Below are 19,276 nucleotides of genomic sequence, written 5' to 3'. Positions count from 1 at the left end.
AGGGCATCTCCCTCGGAGCAGTCTTGGGGCCTCCATGTTTGCTGGCCTTGTTCTCTCCCCATGTGTGGTGGCTGCACCAGCTCACTTGGAGGTGCCCAGGGAGCCCTGCAGGGGAAATGTGGGCAGGGAGACCCTCCCCACAGCTCCTGCAGCAGCTTCCAGAGGCAAGGAACATGGGCTTCTATAAAGCCATCCACTTTATAAAGCCAACACACTGCCCGTCCCCCAAACATCCCCTACTTGCCAGCCACAGGATCTAGAATTCACTTTTTGAGCATCTGCAATGTTCTGCAGACTCACCTAGGCTATAGAGAAACTGATTGTAGTCCCTCTAGCATGGAACTCACAGTCTAGCTGGGGCACTAACAAATAAAAAGAAAACATAATATGGAGCAACAAGAGCCATTTTAGGGGTATGTGTGGGCTTCTTGTTTTTCATCATGCCTGGGGTTGAACCAGGAAGGCTTCCTAGAGGAGGAGGCTGCCGCAGCCCTAGGTTGAGAAAAGCCAGGAGGCCGCGTCCAGTGGCTGTATCCTCACTTACTGCGGAGAACGCCCTCACTGATCAGTGATGTCGGTAACAGAAGAGAGGATTATGACAGCCCTTGTGCTGGATATTTGCTGACCCTGCCTTAGACCTTAGTATGAATGAGTACATCAGATTCTTTCTAAGGAAGTGACAAATGAAACTCATATTGTTTTGATTACAGCAAACATTTATTGATTATTTCTTAAATGTCAGGCATAACCATAGATGATTTCACAACAACCCTTGGAGGTAAGAACTATTTTTATCTCTATTTTCTAGATGAGGAAGTTGAAATCCAGAGAGGTTAAAGGACTTGCCCGTAACCACAGTGGTCAAATGTTAGTTCTGGAAGGAACTTCAGAAATCAACTGCTCTAAACCCTTCTTTGACAGATAAGGAAAGGAAGCCCTAGGAAGAGAGGCATTTTGCTCATGGCCATTCAGAGCTGGAAGGCTGATGGTGAGAGGAGAGAAAAGGTCAGCAGCTCAGCCGGTCTCAGGGAGGGGCCAGGGCTTGTCTGGGAGAATCAGGCATTTGTTTAGAGAGAGATGGTGAGTGAGTCTGTTGAAGCCCACGAATTGTCCCCAGTATCCATTCTCCCTTGTTTCATTTTAGTAATGAACATGGCTGAGTTTAAGATGGGCACACATCTGCCCCACTAGAAACTACATTTCCTAGGCTCCTTTGTGGGTGGGTGTGGTCATGTGACAAAGTGCAGGCTAAAAGACGTGAACAAAGACACCTCCGGGTCATCTTCCTAAAGACAAGTCGTTGGCCTGCACACCTGGCTCCCCTTCCTGCTCTCTGGGAAATGGTGCCACTTGGGGACCTGCCTTGGATACTTTTGGATGCAGAGATCCACTGCTGGGACCCACGGCTGATCCTTGAATAACCTCAAGGCGCAGAGCTGCCTACTCAAGAGAAAAGCACCTTTGAGGGTCTTACACGGGCAATTAAATTGGCCAATTGTACATCCAGCTCAGAAGTGATCTGTGCCACTGCTCCCCTGAGCTAGCTCCATGGACCCACCCAACCACAGGGGCAGAGAAATCTAATCCTGCCACATGCCTAGAAGGGGAAGGACTTTCGGTGAATAGCAATAATGATAATGGAGCTTACTCCACAGTTCTGCCTGGTGCCAGTCCAGTGAAGAGCTGCCCTCTCTTCCCTGAAGCCCAAAAGCCACAGTCCCTGGAGCCACAGCTCACCGCAATTGACCCATAGACAAGTCTGAAGGCAAAAGGCCTCTTAGATTCCCCTCACCACATACCCTGGCATGCTCCAGCAGCTCCAGGCAGAGTTCAAGGGTGTGTGCCCTGGCCTTTGCCTTCCTAGCACTCAACCAGGACCAGACACAGAGTAGAAGTTCAACCCCTAGGTGATGGATAGATGGGTGAACAGAAGGCGGGGTGGGCCAGTAAAGGAAATAATGGCAGAGTTCCTGGGGCCCGCACAAATCTCCCTCCTGAGGGAGGGCTTGCCTGAGGCATGGCCAGCTTCCTTCCCTGGTCTAGATTTTGCAGCTGAATTTGCAACTCTGGTTTCTTAGTCACATGTTTTGGATTATTCTAACTCAACGCTGCAAGCATTGACTGAGTACCTGCCAAGTGCTGGGGGCTTTTCTAGGCTCGTTGGGGCAACAGAAATGAACCAACCTCTTGCTGCAGCTCTTGACCAAGAAGGACTGAGACAAGTATCTAAGAAATGATCCACCCAAGGCAAAATAGCATAAATGCCACAAGACAGGAAGGAAGCATGTGCTTTGGGAGCACCAAGGAAGGAGCAGTGGTTTCTGCCTGCCAGAGGTGGGAGTGAGGGTGGGAAGCGGGTTAGGAAGATTCCCTGAAGAGGTGAAAAGTGAGCAGGGTCATGCATGATGAGTCCTCCTGCAAAAGTGCTTGGGTAGGAGGATTTCAGGTAAAGGGACCTTCTGGGCAAAGCGTGAAGGCAGGCTCAGGAATGCCAGGCTGTGGGTCATGCTGGCTGAGCCCAGAGGGCAAGGACAGCTGTCTGGCAGATGATGAGTTCTCATTCCCAGCTGAGTAGCTTAGTGAGCACAGATCCTCCCTTTGCCTTGAAACAGAGGAGCTAGGCAGCCCTCACTGCTCTCCGGCTGTTTACCTTGGAAAGCCATCTCTCTTTGGAGCTCAGGTCCTCGTCCATGAATGAGGGAACCAGAACTGTGTAGGCTGCCAAAAGCCACCACATGAGGAAGCTGTGTGTGGGAGGGGTGTGTTGTCTTTGGGGGCTCCGGTGCCAGGTTCTGCTCCAACTCAAGGGACTCTGGTACCTGTCAGATAGCTGGCTGGTTCACCGAGGTCACACCCTGGGGCCTGGGACTCCCACTTCTCCCTAAAGGTGAGGTGATGATGTCAACCAGGCCCCTGTGGACATTTCCCACCAGCTCTTCCTCCTCTTCTTACACGTGGTGACAGAAATGTACCCTGGCAGCTGCAGAGAGAAAGGGCCTTTGACTGAGGGGCCAGGGAGGGGCTCAGCTTTATTTGTTGACTATAAAAATGTCAGCTCCTTTGGGCAGCTTCTTGAATCAATATTTGCTGTTCTGAGGCTGAGTTCAAATGCTCAGTAATCCACTCAGCCTGTCCTCTTCCTCCCTCACCTGGGTGAGGGCTCACACCCACACATATTTGGCAGGGCCCCTCACTGACGGGGATGGGGAGCCTACTCCAGGCCCTCCGCCCATCCCTGCGAGGGGCTGTCCTGAGAGCTCTCTAGCCCAAAGCTAGCTTGCTAGGAAGGAAGGATCTGAGAGACAGGATTGCTCTGAGTTTCATTCTGTGCATCTGAAAAATGAACAGAATAGTAACACCTACTTCCCAGGGTAAGTTCAAATAAAGAAGGGATGTGCACAGTTTTCCTCAGTCATCAGGCTATGCAGCATAGCAACAATAATGACAATGACGACAATGACAGTGAAGGTGAAAGCATTTGCTGAAACTTCCTAGGTGTTGCCGTGCTGCTGAGTAGCCTCTAGCCCAGTCTTGTGGCTGTGCTCTGAGAGCACACATGTTCTAGAATATTTTTCCCTGTGACCTCTGCATCAACCACTAGCTCTCAGCCTCCAGCAGCTGCCCACCTCACACTTCTTTCTGGTAATGGGCCAGGGGAATCTTAGTGAAGAAATATGGGGCTGTGAAGGTAGATGGATCCTTGATCTTCCACTTCGCACTGTGTGCCTTTTGACCAGTTACTTAAGCTTTCTAAGCCTCAGATTCTCATCTACAAGATGGACCAAGGCCTAGCTTACAGAGCTGTTGTGTGGCTTAGAGATAATGCATGTAAAGCACCCAGCAGGGCATCTGGCACTTAGTAGGTATTTCTCAAGTATTTATTCTTCCCTCCTGTGGTTGGCGCATCCTGGTCCAACAGAACTTTCTCTGCTCAGACATGGGTCTGTGCATTGGGTGAGACCAGCCTGGGCCCCAGAAACCATAAGGCTTCTTTGCTGGCACACAGGAAGCTCTCACAGTAGAGAGTGCTTTCAAGTTACTCCATCCTCCATCTTTGGCTTCTGATTTGGCTTGGCTGCCAGAATTGGTGCACAGCTTAATACCTGCAGGGTGCAGGGAGAGCCATCAACCCCCTGGGGCAGGTGGAAGCCTTGCATCTGATGCCAAGAGTGGCCTTGGGATGAGAAGTACACATTGAATCTGACTCACACAGCACCTGCCTGGGCTCATCACTTTCCATCTTGTGGTCACTGCAGATGGACACAGGGCCCCGCAACCCCTGTCCACCCATTGCTGTCTGCCATGAGTTTCTGAAAAGACGGCTCTACCTTTGAGGAGGCCTCATGGACAAAAGTCTCATGTGCACTGTGGAGCAACAGTAAAACTTAATCTTGGGCCAAACCAAAAGTGAAGCCATGGAGCCCCTGGGAGACTCAAGGCTCCCCAGATGACACTCTCAGAGCACCCATTCTGAGACTGGCTGGGCTCTGGGCCCAGCTACAGTTGAGCTGATGCTCAGTGAAGCCTGTACCCCTAGGCCAGGGCTGGGGCTGGTCATGAGCAAGTGGGGAGGAGGCAGCCGCTCCTTCTCCAGCCTGTCTGAGGCACAGCCCAGGCAGTACACACCTGAGCTTTCTTCACTGGTGCCCAGGGAGACTTCATGCAAGAGAGTTCCCCTCCAAGATATATAAAAATTCAGGGAGTAAGGAGTACCTTGGCCCACCAGAGGCACAACAAGCTGTCTCTCCTCCTCTCTCTGCTTGAGATTTGAGCAATTTGTCCTAGGTCCCCCTGCCATGGCATGATAGCTATGAGAAGCCCCTGCTCAGGATGAGAATGAGGGAGGGAGAGAGCCAGCTAGTGAGAGCACATGTCTTAAACAGTGTTCCTCCAAGGTTATTCCAGGGGCCAGCAGTGCCAGAATAACCTGAATTGTTTATTAAAAATGCAGATCCCTGGCACCACTGCAGATGACCTAGATCAGAATCTTTAGGGTGAAGCCTAGGGATCTGCACGTTTAAAAAGCACCCCAAATGATTCCTATATACACTAAAGTTTAATGACCCCTGCCAAAATCCCATGTCCAATACATGCTTGCTCTGAGATAATGTGTGCCTTTTAATTGAGGTATACTTTACATATAGTGAACCTCAAACTTGTCAGTTTTAATGAATGCATATCAAGACACAGAACATTTCCATTATTCCAGAAAGTTGCCTCATGCCCCCTCCTAGTCAATTCTACCTCTTAAGCAACCACTGATCTGATTTCTATCATCATAGGTTAGTTTTACCTCTTCTCAAACTTTATATAATTGAGTTCATATCATGGGTACTTTTTTGTGGCCAGCTTCTTTCACCCAGCATATTTTTTGGATTCATCTATATCAAAATGTATATTGGCAGTTCATTCCTTTTTGTGGCTGACTAGTATTTCATTGCATGAATATATCACAGTTTGCTTTTCCATTCTTCTGTTGTTAGACATACAAGTTGTTTATAGTTTTTGGCTATTTTGAACAAAGTGCTGATGACAATTTGTGTTCCGGTTTTTGTGGACATATGCTTTCATTTCTCTTGGGTAAATTCCTATGAGGGTGGTATGGTTTGGCTGTGTCCACCCCCCCAAAATCTTATCTTGAATTCCCACTTGTTATGGGAGGGACCTGGTGGAAGGTAATGGAATCATGGCGGAAGGTCTTTCCCACGTTGTTCTCGTAATAATGAATAAGTCTCACAAGATCTGATGGTTTTAAAAAGGGGAGCTTCTCCGCACAAACTCTCTTCTCTTATCTGCCACCATGTGAGACATGCCTTTTACCTTCTGCCATGATTGTGAGGCCTCCTCAGCCACGTGGAACTATAAGTTCAATAAACCTCTTTCTTTTGCAGATTGTCCAGTCTTGGGTATGTCTTTATCAGCAGTGTGAAAATGGACTAATACAGTAAATTAGTACCAGTAGAGTGGGGCGTTGCTGAAAAAGATACCCCAAAATGTGGAAGCGACGTTGGAACTGTGTAACAGGTAGAGGTTGGAACAGTTTGGAGGGATCAGAAGAAGACAGGAAAATGTGGGAAAGTTTGGAACTTCCTAGAACTTGTTGAATGGCTTTGCCCAAAATGCTGATAGCAATATGGACAATAAAGTCCAAGCTGAGGTGGTCTCAGATGGAGATGAGGAACTTGTTGTGAATGGCTTTGCCCAAAATGCTGATAGCGATATGAACAATAAAGTACAGGCTGAGGTGGTCTCAGATGGAAATGAGGAACTTGGGAACTGGAGCAAAGGTGACTCCTGTTATGTTTTAGTAAAGAGACTGGTGGCATTTTTCCCTTGCCCTAGAGATTTGTGGAACTTTGAACTTGAGAGAAATGATTTAGGCTATCTGGCGGAAGAGGTTTCTAGGCAGAAAAGCATTCAAGAGGTGACCTGGGTGCTGTTTAAGGCATTCAGTTTTATGAGAGAAGCAGAGCACAAAGAGCATAAAGCAGAGTGGAAAATTTGCAGCCTGACAATGTGACAGAAAAGCAAAGCCCATTTTCTGAGGAGAAATTCAAGCTGGCTGTAGAAATTTGCATAAGTAACAGGGAGCTGAATGTTCATCCCCAAGACAATGGGGAAAATGTCTCCAAGGCATGTCAGAGGTTTTCATGTCAGCTCCTCCCATCACAGGCTCAGAGGCCTAGGAGGAAAAAGTGGTTTCATGGGCTGGGCCCAGGGTCCCTGTGCTATGTGCAGCCTAGGGACTTGGTGACCTGTGTCCCAGCTGCTCCAGCCATGGCTAAAAGGGGCCAATGTAGAGGTTAGGCCATGACTTCAGAGAGTGCAAGTCCCAAGCCTTGGTAGCTTTCACACGGTGTTGAGCCTGCGAGTGCACAGAAGTCAAAAATTGGGGATTGGGAACCTCCACCTAGATTTCAGAAGATGTACAGAAATGCCTGGATGTCCAGGCAGAAATTTGTTGCAGGGGCAGGGCTCCCATGGAGAACTTCTGCTAGGACAGTGTGGAAGGAAAATATGGGGTCAGAGCCCCCCTACTGGGGCACCACCTAGTGGAGCTGTGAGAGGAGGGCCACCATCCTCCAGACCTCAGAATGGTAGATCTACTGACAGCTTGCACCATGCGCCTAGAAAAGCCACAGACACTCAGTGCCAGCCCATGAAAGCAGCCAGAAGGGAGGCTGTACCCTGCAAAGCCACAGGGGTGGAGCTGTCAAAGACCATGGGAATCCACCTCTTGCATCAGCATGACCTGGATGTGAGACATGGAGTTAAAGGAGATGATTTTGGATCTTTAAGATTTGAATGCCCTGCTAGATTTTGGACTTGCATGGGCCCTGTAACCCCTTTGTTTTGGCCAATTTCTCCCATTTGGAATGGCTGTATTTACCCAATGCCTGTGCCCCCATTGTATCTAGGAAGTAACTAGCTTGCTTTAGATTTTATAGGCTCATAGGCAGAAGGGACTTGCCTTGTCCAAAGACTTTGGACTGTGGACTTTTGAGTTAATGCTGAAATGAGTTAAGACTTTGGGGGACTGTTGGGAAGGCATGATTGGTTTTGAAATGTGAGGACATGAGATTTGGGAGGGGCCAGGGTCAGAATGATATAGTTTGGCTGTGTCCCCATCCAAATCTCATCTTGAATTCCCACATGTTGTGGGAGGGATCCAGTGGGAGGTAACTGAATCATGGGGGCAGGTGTTTCACATGTTGTCTCATGATAGTGAATAAGTCTCATGAGATCTGATAGTTTTAAAAGGGGGAACTTCCCTGCACAAGCTCTCTTCTCTTGTCTGTCTCCATGTGAGATGTGCCTTTCACCTTCTGCCATGATCGTGAGACCTCCCCAGTCACATGGAACTGTAAGTCCAGTAAATCTCTTTCTTTGGTAAATTGCCCAATCTCAGGTATGTCTTTATCAGCAGCATGAAAATGAACTAATACAGAGGGGAAGTACTAGGTCATATGGGAAATGTGATGGGGTGAGGTAGGCAGAATTCTAAATGGTCCTTATGATCTCTGCCTCCTGGCTCTACACCCTCTCCTCTTGAGTGTGGGCAGGATCTATGACCTATTTCTAACCAACAGAGTATGGCACCAGTGATGGATGTCACCTCTATGATTATGTTACTTTGCATAAGACTCCATCTTAGCCAACTAGAATAAGAGACTCTCCCTTGAGCTACAGGGGCCTCTAGAAACTGAGAGCAGCCCCTTGCTCACAGCCATCAAGAAAGTGGGACCTCAGCCACAACTGAATTCTGCCAATGACCATGTCAGCATAGAAGAGGACCCCAAGCTCTGGAAAGGAACAAAAACCGATGGCAATTTTGATTCTATTCTTGTGAGGCCCTGAGTGGAGGTCTCAGCCAACCTGTGCCTGGACTCCTGCCTACAGAAACTGTGAGATAATTAATGTTCACTGTTGTCCATCACTATGTTTGTAGTAATTTGTTATGCAGCATAGAATACTGATACATGAGGAAAGGAAAATCACATCAATAAATGGGCCACAGACCTAAATGGAAAAGCTAGAAAGTTACTAGAAAAAAACACTGAAGAATGTCTTCATGACCTTAGAGAAGAAAAAAATTTTCTCCAGAGGATTCAGAAAATATTAGCCATAAAAGAAAAAATTGCTAAATTGCAATTTCAGCAAAATTTAAAAAATTTTTCTAACTAAAAGACACAATTTAGAAAATACTTAAGTTACAGGTTGGGAGAAAATATTTGCAACACATAACATTGACAAATGACTTGTATGTGCATGCATAAAGACTCCTATAACTAAAGAATGAAACAAGTCAATTAAAAAGAACATAAAAGAAGAGGGACCAATGGCCAGTAAGCCCATGATGCCCATGACAAAATGCTCAACCTCATTAGGCATTAGGCAAAATGCAAATTAAAACCACAATGAGATATCAGTACATATCAACAGGAATGACGGAAATGAAAAAGACAATACCAAATGCTAAAATAAAAAGAGATCAACAACAATAAATGTTGGAGAGGATGTGGAACAGCTAGGATAAGATCTTATACATAGCTAGAGGAAGTGTAAAATGTGCAGTCACTTCACAAAACTGAAGTTTCTTCAGAGTTTAAATATCTACCTTAGTTTGATTTTATAGCTTACAACAATAAAACCACATGCCTTCATCAGTAACTAGCATTTGAAATGTGTTTTTTAAAATCAATGTTATAAGTGTACATGATAGAAGAGTCAGTTAGACTTAATTCAGTAAGACTTAAATGATAGAAGAGTCAGACTTAATTCAGTAAGACTTAAAAAAGAGGAACTATCAACTCCCTATTTCCTTTTCTCAAGAGGGAAATCATTTCAATTCCATTAGTTTTCTTTTCTTTTTTAACTTTAACTTTTTTGGTTTTTCAGTCTAATTGACTTTTTACTAGTGAAGATAAGGATTTATTTCTGTTTAACCACCACTACTACATGACCAATATCTCTTCCCTTACCCTATTCTTCCAGTGTAGCTATATCTCAATTGTTGGATATTTAATATTTATAATGTTATTACTAAACTCTATTAAGGACTGAGCCTAATAATAATAATACTAGCCACCCTATTATTTTTTCTTTCTTGCCCTACTTTTAGTTTTCTTTGAAGTTTCTTCTTTAATTATTTGCTTAGTTTTAATCTTAGCCTCTAAAAAGTAGAGTCTGAAGCAAAAATTAAAGTGCTGTTACTCTATTTGGGAGATGCAAATCCAGATCACTGAGGGTGAGGAAAAAGGAAGGGAGGCAAATAAAGATGTGAAGCAATGCAAAATGACATGTTACTGCACTTGGCTGCTGCTGCATAAAGAACCACTTAGTGACACAGCGGGTTGTTCAGCAGGTCTGTTCATTTGGCACCCGAGACTTCTCCAGATGGGTTGCAAGAATAAATCATGCTTCAATGTCCACCATAGAAGAAAAGAAGAAAAGTGATTTGTCCTCCAGGCTCCTTCTTGTCTCTGGATTCTTGTTTGGTATAATTCATCTCATGTGAATTTATTCCCTTGTACTTCTAGATTGCATTAACCCAGTCCCTTCATGGGCTGCCCACTTGAGATCCTAGATCTCACACCCTGTGCTGTAGTGTTTTATCCAACCCTGGAAGAGATGGAAGGAGAAAAACTCTGGAGGAATGGCTAGTTGGCCTAGCTTCAAGAATAGCTAGAAGAGGTGTAGGGAGCTTGCATCTGATATAGTTTTCTATACACTTATCACTGATACAACCCCAGCTTTCACCTATCCACTGAAAACTCCTCTCAATCGCTCAAATAAATGAGGGTATTCCATCATTTTCCACTTCCTGGAGCTCTATCTCTGGATCCATTTGACCATACTCCACTCTGGACTGGTTGACATCTACACTTGGTACACAGCTGTTATCCTGAAATCTCCTTTCACCGTCATTTTGAGTTTTTCTCCTTCTGTCTCTTAAGTTGAAACTGTTTCCTGAATTACATATCTTCTTCTTTTCAACCTATCCATCTGACAAATGGCTAATATCTAGAATCACAAGGAACTTAAACAAATTTACAAGAAAAAAACAAACAACCCCATCAAAAAGTGCGCAAAGGATATGAACAGACACTTCTCAAAAGAAGACATTTATGCGGCCAACAAACATATGAAAAAAAGCTCATCATAATTGGTCATTAGAGAAATGCAAATCAAAACCAAAAGGTCATACCATCTCATACCAGTTAGAATGGTGATCATTAAAAAGTCAGGAAACAACAGATGCTGAAGAGGATGTGGAAAAATAGGAACGCTTTTACACCGTTGGTGGGAGTGTAAATTAGTTCAACCATCGTGGAAGACAGTGTGCGATTCCTCAAGGATCTAGAACCAGAAATACCATTTGACCCAGCAATCCCACTACTGGGTATATACCCAAAGGATTATAAATCATTCTATAAAGACACATGCACACATATGTTTATTGCAGCACTATTCACAATAGCAAAGATTTGGAACCAACCCAAATGCCCATCAGTGATAGACTGGATTAAGAAAATGTGGCACATATACAGCATGGAATATTATGCAGCCATAAGAAAGGATGAGTTCATGTCCTTTGCAGGGACATGGATGAAGCTGAAAACCATCATTCTCAGCAAACTAACACAGGAACAGAAAACCAAACACCACATGTTCTCACTCATAAGTGGTAGTTGAACAATAAGAACACATGGACACAGGGAGGGGAACATCACACATCAGGGCCAGTTATGGGGGTGAGAGGCTGGGTGGGGGGGATAGCATTAGGAGAAATACCTAATGTAGATGACGGGTTGATGGGTGCAGCAAACCACCATGGCACGTGTATACCTATGTAACAAACCTGCATGTTCTGGACGTGTATCCCAGAACTTAAAGTATAATAATAATAATAATAATAATAATAATAATAATAAAAGAATCCTTAAAGGAAAATTACCAAATTATCATTATTTCCCTATAAAATTAAAGAGGCAAAACACAACTAAGATAAGGTTTCTGCCCACAACACATTTACAGTTTTAAAAGAGATTAATAGGTTGGTAGGTTTAAGTTATACAAACATTAAGCAGTGACCAGGTACAGTGGCTCATACCTGTACTCCCAACACTTTGGGAGGCCAAGGTAGCCAGATTGCCTGAGCCCAGGATATCGAGACCAGCCTGGGCAACACGGTGAAGCCCCGTCTCTACAAAAATACAAAAAATTAGCCAGACATGCTGGCATGCTCCTTTAGTCCCAGCGATTCAGGAGGCTGAGGTGGGAGGATCACTTGAACTAGGGAGGTTGAGACTGCAATACGGCATGATTTTGCCACTGCACTCAGCCTAGCAACAGAGTGAGACCCTGTCTAAAAATAAATAATAAAAATATTAAGCAAAGCAAGGCATAATTTAGTACTAACTTGATTGATGCAGAACCTATAGGAGATGTGAAGCCACTTTCTTGGTTTATACTTTTGTTTTGGTAAAAGACCTCCTAAGAAATGGTGCATAGTACGAATAGGGTGCATATAGTTCAATTCTGGCCTTGGTATTAAGCCTCAGCCTTAAGAAGGCCAAAAAGCCAAATGCATACTTCATAATTTCTGGCATCTATAAATTTTTACTAATCAATAATCTTGTGACCTTGAGGGTTACCACCATATCTAATTAGTGCTGAATCATCAGTAATGTGAATAAGCCACACCATTCAAATTATTGCTAATATTAGAATATTCACCTTCAAATATCAGTAGTCACTTTAGATGACTTTTGGAGTGAGAATCTACTTGTGTGCTTTATACATTGTAAATCTATCAAGTAAATCTATTACTTGAACATGCACTCCCAAACACAAAATGCATTTGTATTATTCAAAAATTGAACATCTGGTAAAATTTGGCTGTGAATTCATCTGGCCCTGGGCTTTTCTTGGTCAGGAAATTTTTTATTACTAGTCAATTTCATTACTCGCTATTGGTCTGTTCAGGATTTCTATTTCTTCCTAGTTCAGTCTTGGAAGGTAGTACATTTCCAGGAATGTATCCATTTCCCCTAGGGTTTCTAGTTTGTGAGCATAGAGATGTACAAAGTAGTCTCAATTGATCTTTTGTATTTCTGTGGTATCAATTGTAATGTCACCTTTATGATTTCTGATTGTATTTATTTGAATCTTCTCTCTCTTTTTCTTGGCTAGTCTAGCCAGTGGTCTATCAATTATGTTTATCTTTTCAAAGAACCAACTTTTTGTTTCATTGATCCTTCGTATCATGTTTTTTTTTTTTTTTGTCTCAACCTCATTTAATTCTGCTCTAATCTTTGCTATTTCTTTTTCTTCTGCTAGCTGTTGGTTTGGTTTGTTTTTATTTTTCTAGTTCCTCGAGGTGTGACATTAGGTTGTTGATTTTAGGTCTTTCTATCTTTTTAATGTAGCCATTTAACACTATAAGCTTCCAGCACTGCTTTTGCTATATCCCAGAAGTTTTGGTGTGTTGTGTCTCTTTTCATTTGTTTCCATCTTTTTAATTTCTGTATTAATTTCATCATTTACTCAAAGATCATTCAGGAGCAACTTGTTTAGTTTCCACATATTCAAATACTTTAGAGAGCTCCTCTTGATATTGAGTTCTAATTTTATTTCACAGTGGTCTAAAAAGATATTTTATATGATTTTTTTAAAATTTATTGAGACTTGCCTTATGGCCAAGAATATGGTCTATTTTCCAGAATGTTCCACATTCAGATAAGAAAAATGTATATTTTGCAGTTGTCGGGTAGAATGTTCTGTAAATGTCTATTAGGTAGGTCCATTTGGCCTAGAGTCCAGTTTAAGACTTTGCTGATTTTTTGCCTTGATGATCTGTCTAGTCCTGTCAGTGGGGTGTTGAAGTTCCCCACCATTATTGCATTGCTGTCTCTTTTCTTAGGTCTAGTAGTATTTGTTTTATGGATCTTGGTGCTTTGGTATTGGGTGCATATATATTTGGGATAGTTATATCTTCTTGTTAAATTGAACCATTTATCATTATATAATAACCTTTTTTGTCCTTTTTTACAGTTATTGATTTAAAGTCTGTTTTATCTGACATAAGTATAGCTACTCCTGCTCATTTTTGTTTTCTGTTTGCATGGTATAGTTTTTCATATGTTTATTGCAGCACTATTCACAATAGCAAAGTCATGGAATCAACCTAAGTGTCCATCTACAGATGACTGGATAAAAAATGTGGTAATTGTATTTATATATATATATACACACACACACGATGGAGTGCTATGCAGCCACAAAAATGAAATTATGTCTTTTGCAGCAACATAAATGGAGTTGGAGGCCATTACTATAAGTGAAATAACTCAGAAACAGAAAATCAAATACTACATGCTCTCACTTATAAGGGGAGCTAACCAGTGGGTACACATGGACATAGAGAAGGAACTAACAGACACTGGGGACTTCAAAAGTGGTAACAGTAGGAGGGGGTAAGGGTTGAAAAATTACCTGTTGGGTACAGTGTTTACTATTGGGGTGATGGACACGCTGGAAACCCAAACTTCACCATTACACAACATATCCATGAAGCGAACCTGCATCGGTACCCCCTCAAACTATTAAAAAAATTGAAATGCTACAAAAAGTAATGAGCAATTTTACATATGAAAACAATTATTAAAAACAGCCAAATAGCTGAATATATAGGAAATAGAGTGTCTGTTGATTTGAAGGTTAAAAAAGAGTGGATTCGTGACATAAACATAGGAAAAACTTCATATCCTTTTTGAATAAAATGTTAATTAAAAACTAAATGATACAAGAAAGAATAACAAAGATTAGATTATATCATAATTCACATCATTATAGAATTGTTTGAGGTACTAGCACTCAAAACACTAACAAAATAAACTTTAATAACTATATTTAACTTTTTGTTATTTCCCTTTAGGCCGAAAGTATTTCAAAAAAATTTGTCATGGCTTGTGAGGATATGCTTTGCCCTCTCAACACTTCATGAAAAGAAAAAACTCCAAAACCATGTACAACATCATCCATGATTAATCATCTACAATGTAGACATAACAAAGATACAAATAATACATTTCACAATTTTAGAAAAAACTGAGGTAAACAAAACACATATTTTTCTTGCTGATAAAATATCAAAGTAACAGACATCACAAGAGTTCTTTAAGTTTTTTTAGTTTTGAGTCTTCGGAGGATAAAAATGTAAATAATATACTTGTTCAAAGAGTTGCAATAGACTATGATAAATTTTCAGTAATTAAAGATGATGGATTTTTAGCTGGGTGAGGTGGCTCATGCCTGTAATCCCAGCACTTTGGGAGGCCGAGGAGGGTGGATCACCTGAGTTCAGGGGTTCAAGACCAGCCTGACCAATATGGTGAAACCCTGTCTTTAATAAAAAATACAAAAATTAGCCGGGCGTCGTGGCGGGTGCCTGTAATCCCAGCTACTCAGGAGGCGGAGGCAGGAGGATTGCTTGCACCCAGGAGACGGGGGTTGCAGTGAGCTGAGATCGTGCCACTGCACTCCAGCATGGGCGACAGAGTGAGACTGTCTCAAAAAAAAAAAAAAAAAAAAAGATGATGGATTTTTGAGATTTGTTCAAGCTATGAATTCCAGATTAAATAAAAAGATATTTAAAAACACTCCTGATTATATTCTTTTATGCAATGGAGATATGATTTATCATGCTTTGGATGTTAATATAGTTATATCTGCTTTCTTTTGATTAGTATTTCCATGGCGTACCTTATTCCTTCTTACTACTTTTTACATTTCTAATCATTATATTTCAACTGAATTTATTGTGAGCAGCATATAGCTCAGTTTTTACTGTCTGAAGTGGGGGCAGTTGAGATTTTAATAACATAAATCAATGTTGGGCCCTGCCTGTCAGTGCCAGGCCCATGGGCCTCCTATCTTTCTATTGCTTGGATGGCTGCCTGCGGCCAGGCTTCCCACATTCCCTAGGAAAGATCCAGCAGCAGCCTGAGAAGGGAGGCAACAGCAGCTAAGGGGATAGAAGATGGAGGAGACAGAAGCATGTGCAGGTGCATGTGTGTATGAACTTCCATATGTGAACACACATAAAGTGTTAGGTTTACAGAACCTGGCTCAGAAGCAGTCTAGGATAGGAAAGGAAGTAGGCAAGCTTTGAAGAAGCATTTTTCTCTGGAGTGCCTCAGCCTCACCCTGTCCCAGGGACAGACATATTGGGTATGAGAAACCCACCCCTGGGTCCCAGGCTTCAGGACTGGAGCCCTTTTGAGTCTGGTGGATTCATAGGTTCAATGTGTGGGTCCACCGAGTCTGTCTCCTTCTGAAAGCCCTGGAAAGGTGGGAGATAGAAAGTAAAAGGAAGCAGGTCTCTGACAGATGGACCTGACACCTCAGCCATCACTGGTCTCCGAGTGAGATGGTGATGATCTCAGCCTTATGTTCCTACTGAAGGGCCTGCAGAGCCCACAGAAGGCCTCCTTTAGTCCGTGGAACACCTCATTCTCTATGTCTTCCCCATTGGTCAGCTCATACAGGCTGAGTACGGAGTTGTTCTGGCCACTCCTGGAGACCCACTGATAGATGAGTTTTCCCCATTCTTCTGGCCTCCGCCACATGATTAGGAAACTAGACTTGCTCTTATCCAGCCACTGTAAGTTCCCATTCTTCCTCAGTTCCTCTAATACAACCTGGATTGATCCCACAGGAAGCTTCCACAGCTTGATGTTGCTGAAGAGCAGGATCTCCTGAGCATCCATAACCATCATGCTGGACTGTCTGTGCAGGCAGCAGATGGACAGAACCAACGAACACCAGGTGGCCAGCTGCTTCTGCCAAGTGGCCACGTTCAGCTGTAATGTAAAGGGCGGGAAAGCGATACTGCCACAACCACTTGAAATTCATCACCATCATAATAGCCCAGGAAATCCCACTTTTTTTTCCTTTAATTTTTAATTTATGTTTATTTATTTTTTTGAGACAGAGTCTGGCTCTGTCACCAGGCTGGAGTGCAGTGCCGTGATTTCAGCTCACTGCAACCTCTGCCTCCTGGGTTCAAGCGATTCTCCTGCCTCAGCCTCCCAAGTAGCTGGGGCTACAGCCATATGCCACCATGTCCAGCTAATTTTTGTATTTTTTAGTAGAGACAGGGTTTCATCCTGTTGGCCAGGCTGGTCTTGAACTCCTGACCTCAAGTGATTCACCTGACTTGGTCTCCCAAAGTGCTGGGATAACAGGCATGAGCCACCACGCCCAGCCTCATAGAACTTTTGAATCTGTTAACTGAATTTTTTTTTTCACAGTTTTAGAAAATTCTTGGTTAGTAGCTCTTAAAATATTGCTTCTGCCCCATTCTCTTTTTGTTTTTCTGAGACTATTACATATTGTTATATATTAGACCTCATCACTGTATCACATATGTCTCATGGTCTTTTCTGTACTTTCCATCTCTTTTTTTCCCTTCTCACTGAACTTTAGGATGGATATTTTCAGTTAGTCTGTCTTCCTGGTGATGAATTCTCTCTTCTGCTGTATAACTCTCTGGTAGGGAGGTAGAGACGGAGCAGATCATATTAACCCCTATTAATCACATTGGGATTACACTGGTTCAGGACTAGGTTTTAGTCTTTTGTGAACACCTTTTATTTCTGGTTTACCTTACCTCTTAGAGTATAGCTTCTGGGTGTCTTAATGGGAGGTCTAGAGTGTTTACTGGGGCCTTTTCTTGGTGAACCCTGAACTCTAATTTTTGTTTCCTTAGGCTTGTTAGACTGCTGAAAGCTCTGCTCAGCTTTCTAGCCTTATTTAAGTGTCTGCTGCTGCCCAGCTTCCTAGCTTCTCAGCCCTGTGCTGCTTTTAAATTGCCAAATGCCTCAAGGAAAAAGCCCTGCAGAATTCTGGGTTTATCTCAAAATGTATTTCTTTGCTCTGATATTCTCGCCACTCAAGTCTGGCCACCTAACTCTGACTCTGTATCTATTAATAGCTACGTAATGTCTTCAAAGAGATTTATTTTTGTCTTTTGTCTTGCTCTTATAACTTTTTTTTTTTTTTTTGGTGCAGGGGTTGGTCTGCAAAAAGCATTCCCAGAAGTATAAACTTTAATAATGTTATTTAATGTGCTACTTCTGTATCCTGAACATTAGCCATTTGGATGTGCAGAAACAGACTTTGTTCTTAAAGATTGTCACTACCGAGAGAGGTGGCTCAGGCCTGTCATCCCAGCACTTTGGGAGGCCAAGGAGGGTGGATCCCTTGAGGTCAGGAGTTTGAGACCAGCCTGGTCAACATGGTGAAACCTTGTCTCTAATAAAAATACAAAAATTTGCTGGGTGTGATGGCATGTGCCTGTAGTCCCAGCTACAGGCTACTCAGGAGGCTGAGGCAGGAGAATCGTTTGAACATGGGAGGCAGGGGTTGCAGTGAGTTGAGATTGTGTCATTGCACTCCAGCCTGGGTGACAAAGCGAGAATACAATGGATTAATGATGAATGCTTGCAAAGAAATGAGGTGGGAGATCAGGGTAAGGCAGTTTGACCAAGAGAATGGTGAAACTGACAGACATACTCATAAAGTAGAACACAGACCTATAGACTGACCATGGGAAAAACGTGGTGAAGGTAACGAGTGATTTAGGAATCACAAGCAAAACATTTTGTACACATCCTTAAGTTGTGTATTTAAAATGTAATTATAACAGTATATCTTAACTGAATTACAGGCCAAAGCATGAAGATAGTGAGCCATTCTCATCGTTCTGCTTTAAAGAGAAACTGCATGGCTTTGAAATTGTTTTGTTATTTACTTATATGAGATGTGAAAACAAGTGGAACAGCAGCCATCACATATTAAAAAATTGCTTGATTTTAAAAAATACCTTAATATTGTATGCTTCAGGTAATAATAATAATGATAACTTGTTAGCAGGATTTGCTAATGCCCAAAAGTTGATTGGAGAGAAATCAATTCATATGCTGGACTCTGCTGGAGAAGTCATCAAAATCATGGATCTTGAGAGGATAACTTTTTCTTGAATTATCCTTATTGAAAGACCCACCTTTCATTCTACTTAAGAAAAGATGCTGACACTGATATGCATGCAATGAAATCTTGAATACAGATGGAAATTTATAGATTTTGCTATTCTGAAATCTAGTTACATTACTTTATTTACATCCTTGTTTATCCAAGGATTAAAGAAATACACAATGTATGTGAGGGCAAAAATCTGAAATTTCCTTCTGAAATATTCAGATAGCACAAAACTTCAATATGCTTCAAATAGCATCTTTACCAGCAATCAAATCTTCAAGTAGGAGTTGAAAGGGAAATAAGCATTACCTTAGTTACTGCGGAGAAAAGAAAAGATTAATTATTTGGGAGCAACATCACCACTAGTGTGCCTTGTACTGGCAAGAAGATACTAAAAAACAGCTTGTGTCCTCACCAACCTCAGTTCAAAGTTTCTATTTATATGACAAATGTAATGACACAGGAGTAATCCAGCAGATTGAAGTGATGACAAATTATTATTAGTGACTTCTAATGACAAATTTTAAAAACTGACCTCTTAAACTTAATAATAAAATTATATTAATAAGTAAGCCTTAAAAATAAATTTTCTAGTTTACTCATGTGTCTCGGGGTTTCATTCCATTTCATTCATTCATTCAATGGTGACTTATTGCTTCAGCTAAATACTGATCTTAGTGTAGCCATCTCTCATTAGGTGGTAAATTTTTTAAGACCTTGCTTGTCTGAA

At 42.4% G+C, this 19,276-nt stretch overlaps 1 pseudogene; it reads right to left on the bottom strand.

The window, feature by feature from the left end:
- Window positions 1–15,915: 15,915 nt before the first annotated feature.
- Window positions 15,916–18,141, bottom strand: LOC129397565 (vacuolar protein-sorting-associated protein 25-like; annotated as a pseudogene).
- Between the last annotated feature and the right edge of the window lie 1,135 nt (window positions 18,142–19,276).

This window comes from Pan paniscus, chromosome 1, assembly GCF_029289425.2.
Source record: "Pan paniscus chromosome 1, NHGRI_mPanPan1-v2.0_pri, whole genome shotgun sequence".
Classification (NCBI taxonomy): Eukaryota; Metazoa; Chordata; class Mammalia; order Primates; family Hominidae; genus Pan; species Pan paniscus.
The sequence above is the reverse complement of the archived record's forward strand: the minus strand, read 5'-3'. Positions and strand labels throughout refer to the sequence as shown.